The following is a 14,410-nucleotide window of genomic DNA, read 5'->3' as shown; positions in this document are numbered from 1 at the left end:
ATCAACTCAACTGAACCTCAAGGTACTACTGCTCAATGCCAGCAGCCTAAACACAAAACTGAAGTTCCTCCAAGCCCTATTTACCCTACAGAATGCAGACATCTGTGCAGTTACCAAGACATGGTTTAAAGCTACAGATAATACACTGGCAATGCAAGGTTTCAGTGCCTTCCACACTTTTAGATCAGTAGATACACAGACAAGGGACTAAAGGTCGAGGTGTCATGATATGCATCAACAACAAGCATACCTCCAGGTTGGTTAAACAGGATGATGATCTGGAGTTTCTCCACATGCAGGTCAACACAGATAAAATCCTGTACCGTATTCTAGCAAGCTATAGGTCCCCGTTTATGTCCCATGAAACTCATAGTGCATACTTATACAAATTGGAGACACTCACCATCCAACCTACCACCTTATTTATGGGGGACTTTAATTATCTTTCTAAAGACTGAGAACCCTACATGGCCCCAAATCTACAGACACAGAGATTCCTGGACTTCATAAATAAAAACACCCTTAATCAGTTAGTGCATACACCCACTAGCGCTTCCAACACATTTGACCTTGTACTCACAAACATGGAAGAATGCTGCACCACCCCCAATGTCACGATCTCCCTGGTAAGGTCTGACCATAAAGCTGTCTTCTTCAAAATCAAAATAAACCTGGTAACCCCAGTAAACCCAGTAACAGCTAGGAGGAACTATTCCAAGGCAAGCTACCTTTTATTGAGTGATAGTTTGTCAAAATTCAGTGCCCCTCCAAATCCAGAAAACGCAGCAGCCTGTGCAGAGTTATTCACAGACAAATCTGTATAACCATGTCAGTGTCTGCACAGAGGCTGCTGTACCTACCAGAAATAAGCACAAAGCTAACTCCAACAACAAACTACCACAGTGGCATTCCAGATTAAACTGGTTATATAACAAGAAGAAAGAATCATGGCTAAAAGGAGGAAGTGTTATTCCCATACAGGTAAGAACTCTGTCATCAAAATAAACCGACAGCTAAGAGGGCTAATTAAGTCAAATACATCCAATTTTGAGGTCATGATAGTCTCCCGGACAAAAGACAACCATAAGGCCTTATATGCAAAGCTATGGAAAGAATTATCTTGGAAATTATCAGCAAAGACATAGGAGACCTTTAGACACTGGATCCATGCCAATATGGCTTTGTCAAAGAAAGGTCATGCCTACTGCACCTGGTGGACTTTTTTGAGAAGGTCAACAAGGCAATGGATAAAGGTAAGTGCATACTGGCTACCTTGACCTGGCTAAGGCATTTGATAAAATACCTCACTCTGGCAGTGTTAACAAACTTACGGAAATAGGCATAAATCCCTATATAACATGCTGGAAAGCCAGCTGGCTCACATATAGGACCCAGGAAGTTAGGATTGGTGAGACCACCTCCTCAAACAAGCCAGTCACCAATGGAGTCCCTCAAGGTTCTGTGCTGGGCCCACTCCACTTTGATATCAATTTCTCAGATGTCAAGGCTAATGTCAAAGGCTTCTGGTTGACCAAGTCTGCTGATGATTGCAAACTGGGAGAAATCAGAGAGTTCCCCCAAGACACTAACATCTTACAAGAGGGTATAACACAAATGACTAGCATTAAAGCCATGGCTTAAAACCCAATGCAAACAAATGAATTACAGTACCTTTTGGGTGGTCGGCCACCCCAGGAAACTACATCATCAATAAAACACCACTAAGAACTGACCTACTAGTTGGGGATCTGGAAACATATGTAGACAGTAACCTGGCCTTCAACCAACATATATCCAGGATAGTAAGGAAATCCTTCTATGTTGCTCAGTTTAGTATGTGTATGGCATCTAAGTCCAGGGAAGTCACTGTACCCCTATACTAGGCCATCATCAGACCTATCATTGAGTACAATGCTCCCTTTGGTATGTACCTGACCAGACATGCAGCAACTGGAATGTCTGCAAAGATTCCTTACAAAAAGAATATGGACATAAACACAATGCCCTAAGCGGACCACCTTAAAGCCCTGTCTCTATACTCAGTCTCCTACAGACTAACGAGAGATGATCTATGGCTAGCATACAAGGCATCCCTGGATTCTGCTCTAATGAAGCTTTTGTACATCTGTAAAACAAACAGCATCAGAATTACTAGATCTAAAGACCTGCATTTTGTTTGCCACATAAACAGGACATGCTGGAGACAGATATGCATCTCAGAGAATTCTCTTTCTTTAAAACAGGCTCCCCATCCATGTGAACCAAAGTCCTTCCCTAACCCTATTTAAGTGTAACTTGGACCACTGGATAAAAAATCAAAAATTCACCCCTTGTCTGGCATCCACATCGCTGATGGACAGAGGAAGTCAGAAAATCATGACATAACCAACAATCACCCCCTATATAAACGTCTAAATATATAACCTGTGGGACACATTTGAGTTACACAACTAGGCTTATAAAGGCCTTAGTGTTTATTAGCCTAATATACACCAATGAATCTACTGTGACTGTTATGCAATTCTTCTCATAACAAAACCACTGGCAGCTAATCTGGATACAACCATCAAAAATGTCATAAGAACATTTTAAAGAATGTTTGGTTACTGGGAAAACAAATGGAATTTTAAGTTCTACAAATGACATATAATCTTTGAAGAAAGAAGATTAGAAGTTAACTTCCTCAACTTTTCAAAGGAAGCCAGTAAAAACGTCAACACTTGAACATGATATTTTAGAATTTTGATGGTACAAGTATTAGAAGAACATACTTTTTTCCCCAAACCTATCAAAAACGTTCCCATCCTTAGCAGAAGGAACAGGATTAGCATTCACAAAATTAGATTTTTTTTATAGGCAAGAGGCTGACTGTCAGGCATACCGCAAGATGTTAAGAAAACATCTAATACAGGTTGAGGAGAATCCAGTTACAATAAATCCCGGTATTTTTTCCTGGAAAAATGAAATCTCAATCTGTTACCACTGAAACAAATCATTCAGTTGGGAAACTGACCATACCACTCAACCTGGAAACATCAAAAATCTGGATAAGGCCCATGAAAAATAGTTACAAATCTGTACGCTGATTAATGTAAAATTTGCATACATAATTACGGAACAATGCCCACTCTGATGGAATTGTGGGATACCAACTTTCAAACACAAGCTGAAGTACAGACAACCAAAATATGGCACCAGACACCCCCCCCCCACAGCCATTCCAATGTCCCATTACCTGGTTATTTCATCCCATTTACCATAAACACTAATATGTGCATACATACTGCTTTACATCTACAATGATTATTTGGATTTTATTTTTACATTTTATAGCACAATGCCCAAATACTAATAGATATCTGCTAAACAAAGCAATACTGTCTCACAATGAAAATACACTTGACCTTAAAACTTCTCTGCCCTTGAAACTCACATTCATTGAAACTCACACCACATCCAAAGAAAATGCATCTGGCCAGTAGTGGATAAAGATTACCTTTGGGCTGTTTTCAAATCATAGGCCCCTTGCACACAAAACAAGAAACATACATACGTTTTTTGATACACCTTTCTCACTTTATTAAATTATATTCCTTGTATAATAATACAGCATACTTGTTAGACTTAAGTTAGAGGACATTTTAAATTATTTTCCAGTAGGCAATGAAACAAAATGCATGAACCAATAATACTAAAACTGCCCAATTCAGAACATTTCCATTATAAAAGTCATTCTACTTCCACACATAGACAGACAGACAGACAGACACACACACACACACACATATATATATATATATATATATATATATATATATATATATATATATACATATACATATTACATACTTATATCTAAATAGCTTGACAGTAGTGTAGGCCATAGGCATCTTGCACAGCTTCTCACACTTATTTTCAATTTCAAATTTTTTTGTGGGGGCGGGGGGCAAAGGGCCAGAAACCAGGGACACATTTTAAACATTACTTGTATAATTTTGGGAAGTTGCTGGAATAAAATGTGTTACCAACATGCATTTCACTGCCAAGTCTTGAACCCAGGACCCTGTTCACTTTAGTCAGAGCAACATACCACTATGCCAAATCAGCGGTTTCCTGAAAGATAGGAAGACTGAAACTTAAATGGCTATCTGAATTCAGTTCTCATCTCACCATAGCTGTCAACCTCTTAGAACAAAAAACCTGGACAAAGCCAATAATGGGGGAATACAGAATTTAGTTCTCACTTCACACCATAGTCCTCAATGTCTTAGCACAAAAAAACTCGACAAAGCCAATAACGGGGGAATACAGCCCCAAAATAGGGCAAATGTCAAACATTGGTCTTATAAACTTAGAAAATTGCTAGAATAAAAGGTTTTGTGTTACCATTTATTTTCTGAAGAATATGAAGTCTGAAATTCAAATGCTTGTCATTATTTTGTGAATTCAATCCTTCAGTGATTTGCCACAAAAATCCTGAAAACCACAGATGTAATGAGGAACAGAACAAACATATGAAGCATAACTTCACAAGTGGTGGTGGCTAGGGACTTTAGGCTCTTTTTACCTTGCACCCAAAAGATAGGGTTTGAGCCTAAGTACCTCTAGCCACCAGGTGTATTCACCTGGGGGTAGTTACACACACACACACACACACACACACACACACACACACACACACACACATACACCAAGCCATACCTCATATGAAATACCAGTGTCTCCCAAGCAGTAGAAATAATCCATTCGTCTCCCAAGCAGAAATAATAAATATGAGCATCCCATAAATCTTCCTACTCGCTCACAGATCTATATCTGTTCATAAATACCAGCATTATCCTAACTCCGTTCACATAAATATGAGCATCTCCTAACATGAAATAAGCAGGAGTATATAGTTTCATTCTCACTCGCAGACCCAAATCAAACAGTGAGCCGGAAATGCATGCCCTTGAGCTCAATTCTCAATTCCGACAGGCTGATGGAGCTGACGTCATCGCACATGTGATGATGTCAGCTTAAAAATGGAAGCAAAAAAAATAAAAAGAAAAAAAATTAGAAATGAAGGGGTGCCGCTCGGGATTTGTGGCACCCCATTATTTGGACTTCAAAACTTGGTAAAAACCGAGTAATTCAGGACGGTTGGGAGGTATGAAACTGACTCAAAAAAAGGTAATTTCTGGTGGGAGTCTAAAACAATACTTTCTCTGTCCCTCGGACTAAAAATCAGTGATAGAAAGGCAGGGAATTGATTTTCTTTTGTCATTCATCGAGGAATCAGAGATCAAGGAGTTACATGTTTGGGAGACAATGGGAGGATATATGTATGGCTCTCAAATATGAAACAAAGTCTAGAAGATTTAGGATTTTTGCTTGGAAGTTTTTGCATAGGTATTTTTATAACCAAAGCGAACTCCAAAGAACTTTTCCTTAGGTAGATGGCTAATGTTTGAGGTGTGAAGAGGAAGAAAAAGGTAACTGGGAACATATGTTTTGGGAGTGTAATAAGTTGGCAGACTTTAAAAATTCCCTACAGAGTATTTGGTCAGACATATTGGGTGAGCAAACTGGTGTAACTAAGAAAATGCTAAAAAAGCAACTACTGAAAAATGGAAATCAAAGTCTAAACCAACTGTATTTGAAGTAGTGAATATTGCAACAGACATTACTAAAAGGATTCAAGGTCTAAACAACATGCCCTACATTGACCAACTCCTGTCACTATACCCAGTACCCTACGCACTGCTAAGAGGTGACCTGTGACTGACATATAAAGCATCTTCTGACCCATTAATGATGGATTTACTGCACATCAGCAAGTCAAATGGCATCAGAAATACTTGGTCTAGGTATCTAAACTTATTCTGCAATATCAAAAGAACGGTTTGGAAGGATAGGTATATTTCACACAGGATACCACTGATATGGAAAAAGACTTCCCATCCATATAAAATGGTTCATTCTTTTCTAGTTTCAAGTGCGACTTAGACCTATGTATAAGAAAAAGAAAACTTATCCCAGGGCTGCCATCTGTATCACTAATGGGTGCTTTATCCCGTGTGTGGGTCCCCTCAAATTATCTATGATATTATCCCAGTTATTCTCCTTAGGGTAATATATAATTATCAGCCACGGGATGGGTAAGGCCAATCTATAACCAAATGGGATAGGTTATTTCAAGCACAAAAAGGGAAACTGGCTATGCTTAAAAATGGTCCGCAATAGCAGCTAGCCATATGAACCTATGATAAAAGAACCGACAGTGGGATCTTTAGAAAAGGTTAGGAGCAAGTTACATAGAAAAAGTGGAATAATTCATGCAGAATAATATTTTGAAAGAAGAGTGAGATTTAAGAGAAGGCAGTAATTGATCAATTTATGTAATGCTGGACTGATAATTTTATATGAAAAATATATATGTGATGTATAATGTCTGTAAATGTGAAGATGAAAAATGGTTTGTGTTCTTTTATATAAATGTATGTTTATCTATGTCTTACTTGATAATTCAATAAAGGCGTTAAAAAATGAGTTACAAGTTTGGAATAAACCTTTGGCATATCCTAATAGATCTTCCTTACCAAGAATGTTCTTCTTTCCAAAGTCAAGGAGACTGGGAAGTCAAAATTTTTTTTGTTTCTTTTTTCTAGGAGACTCCTGAGAAACAGGCCAACTCAAGTTAGAAGTACTAGTCTGGGAATCAGGTATCTTAAGTCCGGCTATGTGGTAAAACATTATCCACCCAATCCTCTGGGATAAACAAAAGCAGTTCTCTAGGTGACTTCTGGCAAGATGGCATACTAGGCAGTTTAACAAGCTTTACCCTCCTGGGTGGGAAGACAAAAAAGTAGGATTTTCATTTAAATTAGGTGCATCAAACAATAAGAATTATTCTCCCCCAAATTCCAGCATTAATAGGAAGTACATGTCAATTAAAAGGATTATCAGCTGTGGAGAGTATTAAGGGAGATCTCCTATTCTAGGTATTAGGTGAAAATAACCAAGATGCTATGGCAAATTTGGATCAGAAAATGGCTTAATACATGCAGAATTCTTCAAGATAAGTGGCAAACTTGAGAAATATGTTTAGGCTACAAAACAGAGGTTAGAGCATACAGAGGACGTTCTACCAAATCACTATGATTCAAATAGTTGGCAGCAGAAAGAGCAAAAGGACATAAAGGAAAGGATGGTTTCTTTGGAGTCAGGGTAGGGAGAGCTCTCAACAAGAATTAGAGTTAGATAATAGTGCCTGCTATGAGAATCTAGAGTTCTCTGCAGTCCCTGAGAAGACAGGGGGCTTGGACTGTATTTCCTTCATGAGGGAAAGACACAGCACATGGACATAAATACGGTGAGAGACGCTTCTGATAGGGCAGAAGCATAGCGACTATACTTTAGTGGCTGGCAGTATTAGACTTCCTTGGCCCACTGTAGTAAAATTCTAAATGTACACATTAAAAGAGAGTTTACTATCTAAACTCTGCCAGACAGGCAAAAAACTGATGATTGCAAACATGTGAGTGTTTGCAGGTAATGACTATTCGAACCAGGCAAGGTTCAAAAGAAGTCACTTTATACCTGTGATTAATGCATACAAAACTAAGCAGCTTTGTTTCAAACTACAATTTGCTGTTACAATAAGAATCTTTTCTCCAACAGGACTAAGACTTGTATATCCCTTCATATCCTTGAAGAATAAGGAAGATGGGATACTGTTCACTGTGAATCCTTATAGGGGAACATCCAGGCTAAAAGTGAGAAATCTGTTGCAGGTTGGATATACAGCTGGTACAGATTGAGAGGTGTGTGCAATGAAGCCTTTCTAACTGTTTCTCAGGCTGATGGGGATTGCATAAAAGGGGGGGGGGGGACTCTCCAAGAAAGTTCTGTGAGATTCAGATGAAATTGGAGGTGATCTTTTTACAATGGAAAAGACAGAAGAATAAACCCACACAACTGAAAATTAATACAGTTCTCGCTGGCAGGTGATATCTCTGCCTGGGTTACAGTGGCAATGTCTGAGGGGGACACCCTCTATATAATATTCAGGGCAGAGGAGGACTATTTCATTGCTCTCTGAAGTGTCTTCATAGACTGTTCGATATGTTGGATAGTTAAAACATTTCCAGCAGTATAGGTTTTTTCAAAAAAAAAAAAAAAAAGGTACCTATTGACATTAAAAGTGAATAGGATGGGTGGGATTTGGACAGCTGACAAGTGTTAAAAGATCATAGTGCACACTGGGCAGTAGTTAAGGAAATTAGGGACTGGCACAGTGTCCAATGGACTAAGTACTGTATATAGTCAATGTGTGGCTAATGAGGTCAGGACAGGAAAGCAACACATACTAGGGAGGACTAAAGGGGTAGGGTAGATTACAATTGGGTCTATTTACTTTCCTCTGAAAAGTCCTTTATAAGATATTGGATGAGCAGTAGGTGAAATAATCAGTTTTCATTTGGGAATTTTGCTAATGGGAGGGGATTGGAATACTGTTTGTAAAGTGAGTAAGGTCATTGGCAGCCCAAAAAATCCTAATCTGACAAAAGAAGAGAAATATTTTGAATGCATATTTTATGATATTTGGTCTTGAAGACCTAGTGGAAGTGGTTAGCATCATACATGCCTTTACGTTTTGCTCAGGTTGATCTGGTACTAGTGCCATATTGCAGAGGTTTTATAGATCCAAAGAACATGGCTACCATACTGCAGACAGCGAGGCACTTCCTAAGCTCCATTGGATCATTCCCCTGTTGTTTTATCTCTGAAGAAGTGAAAATACAGGAAGCACTAGGGAAATCAAAGGCTACTCAGGGTAAAGGTATGAAGTAGGGAGATATAGGGGTAGGGAAATCACAAATGGAGAAGCTAAAGTGACCATATTTTTGGATGTTATAAGGGAGAACCAAGATATGGCCTTGAAACAAATTTTTTTGATAATAAACGCAAAGCATGGAAGTCCTTAGCTCTTAAAGATAGAAAGCTAAAGTTAAAGAGATTAATAACTAAATTAGGGGACTCCCAAACAAAGAAACTGGATAATGAGCCTGAAGAAATGCTGACAGTTTTTTAACATTTTAAAAGCAATTATATATAGGAGGGGTTGCTTTCAGAAGGGAAAAAGGGGTTGAAGAGATTTATGGGTGATATTAGATTCCCTAAGATAAATTAAGAAAAGCCTTAGAGCATGCTGCAGCTATAGAACAAGAGGAGCTCAAGACGGTCCTAAAGGGAGAAGTGTCATGAAAGGCAGTGAGGGAGGATGGCATCCCCAAAAGAAGCCTGGGGGGGGGGGTTCCACAGTTAGAAAGATTACTGAAGGAGTTATTTAATGAGATTTTTGAATGTGGGGTAATTTCCCGCTTAATGGAAAAAGACGACTGTCTCAGGGAAACCTAAGGACAGCAAGGACTCTATGGATTCCTCCTCGTATAGGCCCTATTTCAGTCCTTAATCATGATTACAAGTTATGTACTGCAATATTGGCAAAGAGAGTTGTGAAATTACTCCCCAGGCTTATTGATAAGGATCAATTTGCCTTTGTGGAGGGTCATCAGACCTTTGTTAATATTAATAGGGTTGCCTTGATCCAGCATGATGTGGAGTGCATAGGCCAGCTCCTCAAGCTAACTGTTTTGGATGCAGAAAAGGAATTTGAAAGAAAACGTTGGAACTACATATGGTTTGCAATATCAAGGTTTGGAATCCTGATTGAGTTGATACAGCTTCCAAAAGGGGTCTGTTATAAGGCATTTACAAAGATAAAAGTAGGGATGTGTCTGTTGGGGTCATAACCACTTGAAGATAGCACAAGGTAAGGATGCCCATTGTTATTTGCACTCTACACAGAACCTCCTCCTGCAAAACCTGGGGCATCTGATATACAGGGCTATAGGGTAAAAGGCCTACTGACAAAAACACCTTCAGTTGCAGGCAATATAATATTATTAGTAGCAAACCTGGAGAGGGATTTAAGGAAGTTGTTTAACATACTTGGGAGCTATCACTGTATTTCTGGCTATAAGACTAATGAAGGTAATACAAAGATGATTTTTGTCACCCTTCACCTTAATGTTAAACCTCCAGCAGTCCCCAGAACTGATTGGGAAACACTTTGGCTAAACCTGATTGGGGGGGGGGGGGCACATGGGACTGTCAGCAGCTCCAAGAGTTTAAAAAGTGAGCTAACAGAGGCAGTATATCCGATATGAAATAAGGACAGTCAGAATACTACAGAGTTGTTTTTTGGTAAGCAGATTCCTATGGTCTGTCATCTGGCTATCATAAAGCCCTTTATGACCTCTTAATGTTAGCAGTAAAGAAAGCTATAACTAGAAACTGGAAAATTACATTTCTGAAGTTGCAGATATCTTGCAAGAGTAAAAAAAGGAAATGGCACCTCTGGCAGCAGAAATTACAGGTGTTACAAAGGGCTCTTTCAATATCACACATTGTAGGTATAATTGAGGTTATGGGTGAGGGAGTTGGCACATGGATAATGGATAGAGTTATATTTTATATACAGTTGTGGAATGACGTCCAGTGATTGTTTGTAGGCTCCTTGATATTACCAACAGTGGATATGCAATTATAATTTCTGAAATGTGTATTTTATATGTAGATAGTGTTGACAATAAAAAGAGAAATTGTAAAAAATGTGGTTCTCTCATACCCACAGAAGATACCCCAAAAGCTGCAGAGGACATGTTTAACCCCCTGGCTCTTCATGACTTCCCAAGGAGCTATATCTGAGGGATCCAAAGAAAAATATGTGTGGTCTGAGGACCCAGTAAAATGAAAAACAGTGTGTATCCATGCAGCCAACTCACAGAACTAAGAACAATAAAAGACTCACATAGTGTATCCAGGTGAATCCAACAGAAAAGTGCACCAACAATGTCAATAATGTCAAAAGCACAATCTACAAGTTAAAACTTCAAAGCAACTTTATAAAAAGCAAAAGGAACACAGCTTAAAACAGTTAAGGGTTTTCAACCCTCACTGACATGGGACTTCATCAAAACCGTTGAACAGAGCAATCCAAAGTCTTTATATAATTTATTTTATTTAAAACAGTCATATGATGCTTAATTAATTTGAGATATAAGACACAGTCCACTTAAGATGCTAGTCACATAAATCATTTGGAAACCCATACAATAAAAACATCAAACCTTAAATAAACATATCTTCTTCTACATCAAAAAACCACGTGCATAAAAAATCAACTACCCTATTATTCAATAAGTATATTTTAGAAATTCATATCATTGTAAAAAATCTCCTTCTTTATGAAAATTATAAAAATGATATTCTAAGGTGTTGTATGGAAAAACACATATTTAAAAGACTTTACAGTCATAAATTATCATATTATTTGTATACACGGGTATGTATCATCATAAATCATCTGCTTTAATTTTTAAAATTGGTACAACTGAAATATGGTAATTTAAACCTGGTATATATGCCGCATTTAACCTGAGCTGCCAAATAAGCTCTCTTTTTTCTATCTCCTTTAAAAGGTGTCACCATGGAGCTGGAAAAAGCTTTACGATTAACAGAATTTACCTGTGAGGTGGGCAAATTAACAACCTCATCTATAACAATCAAAGGTTTATATTTGGTACCCCACCCCTGAAGTATGTCACCGCTAATTTTATACAAGTCCAGAGGGTATCACCTTTCTTGAAACATAAATTAGACTGCTTACTTCAGACTTAAAATTCAAAAAACTGGAAGTCATTCTGGCTATTCTGACATGTTACTCTTTAAAAATGTTCTTCTTAGTATATCATGGATGGCAACTATTAAAATCTAAATAACTGTTGGAAAATGTAGGTTTTCTAAATGTTCTTCATCCAAAACAGGCATTAATATTGTCTTTAAAAATTGTTACATCCCAATAATCAGTTTTATTGTTGTAATGAACATATGTAAATTTAATGAAGGGGGTAATATTGTTAATGTACAGTACAACTTCATCTCTAACTGGCCCACTGTCTTTCCATAGAATGAAAAAATCACACAAAAAGCATAGATAGGTTACCAATTGTCCTTAAATTTAGAATTTAACACATAACTAAATTTAAGGACAATTGGTAACCTATCTATACTTTATGGATGGCATTTTCATTCTATGGAAAGAAAGTGTCATCCAAAAAGTGCAGATAGATTACCAATTGTCCTTAAATTTAGACTTTAACACATAACTAAATTTGTGTATACTGGGGCACAATTGGCTTCCATGGCCACCACTTTAACTTGTCTAAAAAATTCCACTTCAAACAAAATCTAATTGTTAATTAGTATAATTTTCATTACTTCAATTACAAAACTAATAAGTGTGTTATTTAAGTTTGAAAGTTCAAGTATGGCCTAATGGAATAATTCTAGACCTTCTTTGTGAGGTACTAATGTGAACAACTCATTCACATCCACTGTCAAAAAGCTACAGGATTCACTGAAGTAATTATTTTGCTTTTAGTCAGAAAAATCCCAGGAATCCTTATGTATGTGCTCCAATGGACCTAAAGCATTTTTAAAATATGGTCTACAAACACACCAAGGGGGTAGGGTCATGGAATTATGAGCTGCTACAATTAAATGTTAGGGGAATCTTGTAGGCTTTTAAGAATCTTGGGTATCCCAAAGACTGTTGGGTTAACTGGATGTTCATTTACCAAATAACAATACAGATCTTCAGTAATAACCTCTTGTAGTAGAGAATCTTCTAGAAATACTTGTATCTTTTTATGTGCAACATTAATTTCATTCCTAGACACTGTTTCACATCTCTTTGTATCACAAAGTCTAAACATATGGCCAATGTAATCCATTTTATCCACTATCACAATCCCCCCTTGTCGGGCTTCATAATCCTAAATGTGGTCTTGTTCCTGAATTCTTTCATAAGGAACCGTTCCTCCCTGGTTAAATTATAGTAGCTCTTCTTTTGATGTTTTAATAAACTATGTAAATCATTAGTACAGGTCTTTTCAAATATAGCTACAGGAGGGTGGAGTGGGGGTTAAATGTACTTTTCTTTTTGGGCAAACACCAGATGCATTTGAAACATTCCATGAACTTTGCTCCTTAAACATAATTTGGAAGTTCAACTTCCTAGTAGTTTTAATTCAATGAAGACATCTGTTACATCTACTTTTGCTGACAGTACAAACTTGCACCCCTTTTTAAATAAAGTGAAAAGAATCCTATTAATACTCAAATATGTATAATTAAAAATGTTAAAGCCTTGGTGAGTTAACATCTTACCCTCGTGGGCCGAAATAACACTGTCTACTTGTGTAATGTTATTACTAGTCAGTGTCTGCTCTGGTTGTTCTTCCTCCAGTGTTTCCCTCTCCCTTTGTTCCACTGCCCTTTTGAAAACTGTGTGTGCTCTAAAAAAAAAAAGACTTCTGGCTACATTGATTTTCTATTCTCTCTTACCTTCTAAGGGGAGGGAATCTGTAATCAAAATTGTTGTTAAAGTCCCCCATATGTTCTTTTTTTTTTTTAAATGGTCTAGAATTAATGCACATTTTTATTATCTTAAAATCAGGCAATGATTTGATACAATAAAAAAGCTGCTAATGGAATACTGTTATGTTAATTTCTTTAATTACAGAGAACAAATCCTCACAACTAGCATTTTTAACAAATCTCAAACAGATTTAGGTGGAAACGTCAGGAGTCGAAAACTTGTGATGTGTTTCTGATGGCACGTGGCTTCAAACTTTCAAGTACACATCTGAAATAATGCCTAAGTGCACAGTCATGCTTTCACTTTCTTTTTGCACTCACCAAAGCTGATCTCCAATCTGAAGATTGGGACAATTTACCCAGAATTGTCAGGTAAAAGCCCACTTCCACCACATGTATTTGTGAACTGGAGTATGTCGGAAGACTGCAGTGTTTCACTTGGTTTTGTAAATATGAAGACTTGTATAACTTCAAGTTTTATTAGTACCGCTCTCCTCAACAGTTCTTTGAAGAAAATTCAACACTCTACCCATATAAAAATTTGTGAAAGGTGAGTTACTTCTTTTACGAAGCTACTGAATTTTACAGCACAAAATCCATCTGTGTGCAGCTTACATTTTAGTCTGAACTGACAAAAAGTACAGAATCACATTATTTTGAGAAGTCTGTATAACTATATCCAGTGATTTTTTTTTACAGCATGTGTGTTAATCTAGGTCAGTCTAAGCTGATTTGTAAATATCTCCTTTCTTCCATCATGTTATGCTAAAACAGGTCTTTTATCAGCTATATTCACTCTTTAACAGAGATGGCAAAGGAAAGGATGATTGTGATCACACATTATATTTTAATTAGTAGTCCAAATTCATCCAGTATCCCACTGGACCTCAAAACCTTTTCACACAGACTACTAATAAGCCCT

General features: G+C 37.4%; 1 protein-coding gene across 2 annotated transcripts in view; it reads right to left on the bottom strand.

The window, feature by feature from the left end:
* KLHDC1 (kelch domain containing 1) overlaps nucleotides 1–14,410 on the bottom strand; it is a 1,632,092-nt gene that overhangs the window by 191,263 nt on the left and 1,426,419 nt on the right. The gene's annotated exons all lie outside the window — the stretch shown is intronic.

The sequence above is a fragment of the Protopterus annectens genome, chromosome 6.part0, assembly GCF_019279795.1.
Source record: "Protopterus annectens isolate FY-2018-M chromosome 6.part0, PAN1.0, whole genome shotgun sequence".
NCBI lineage: Eukaryota > Metazoa > Chordata > Ceratodontiformes > Protopteridae > Protopterus > Protopterus annectens.
Note: the sequence above shows the minus strand (reverse complement) of the source record. Positions and strands in the feature narration are given on the sequence as shown.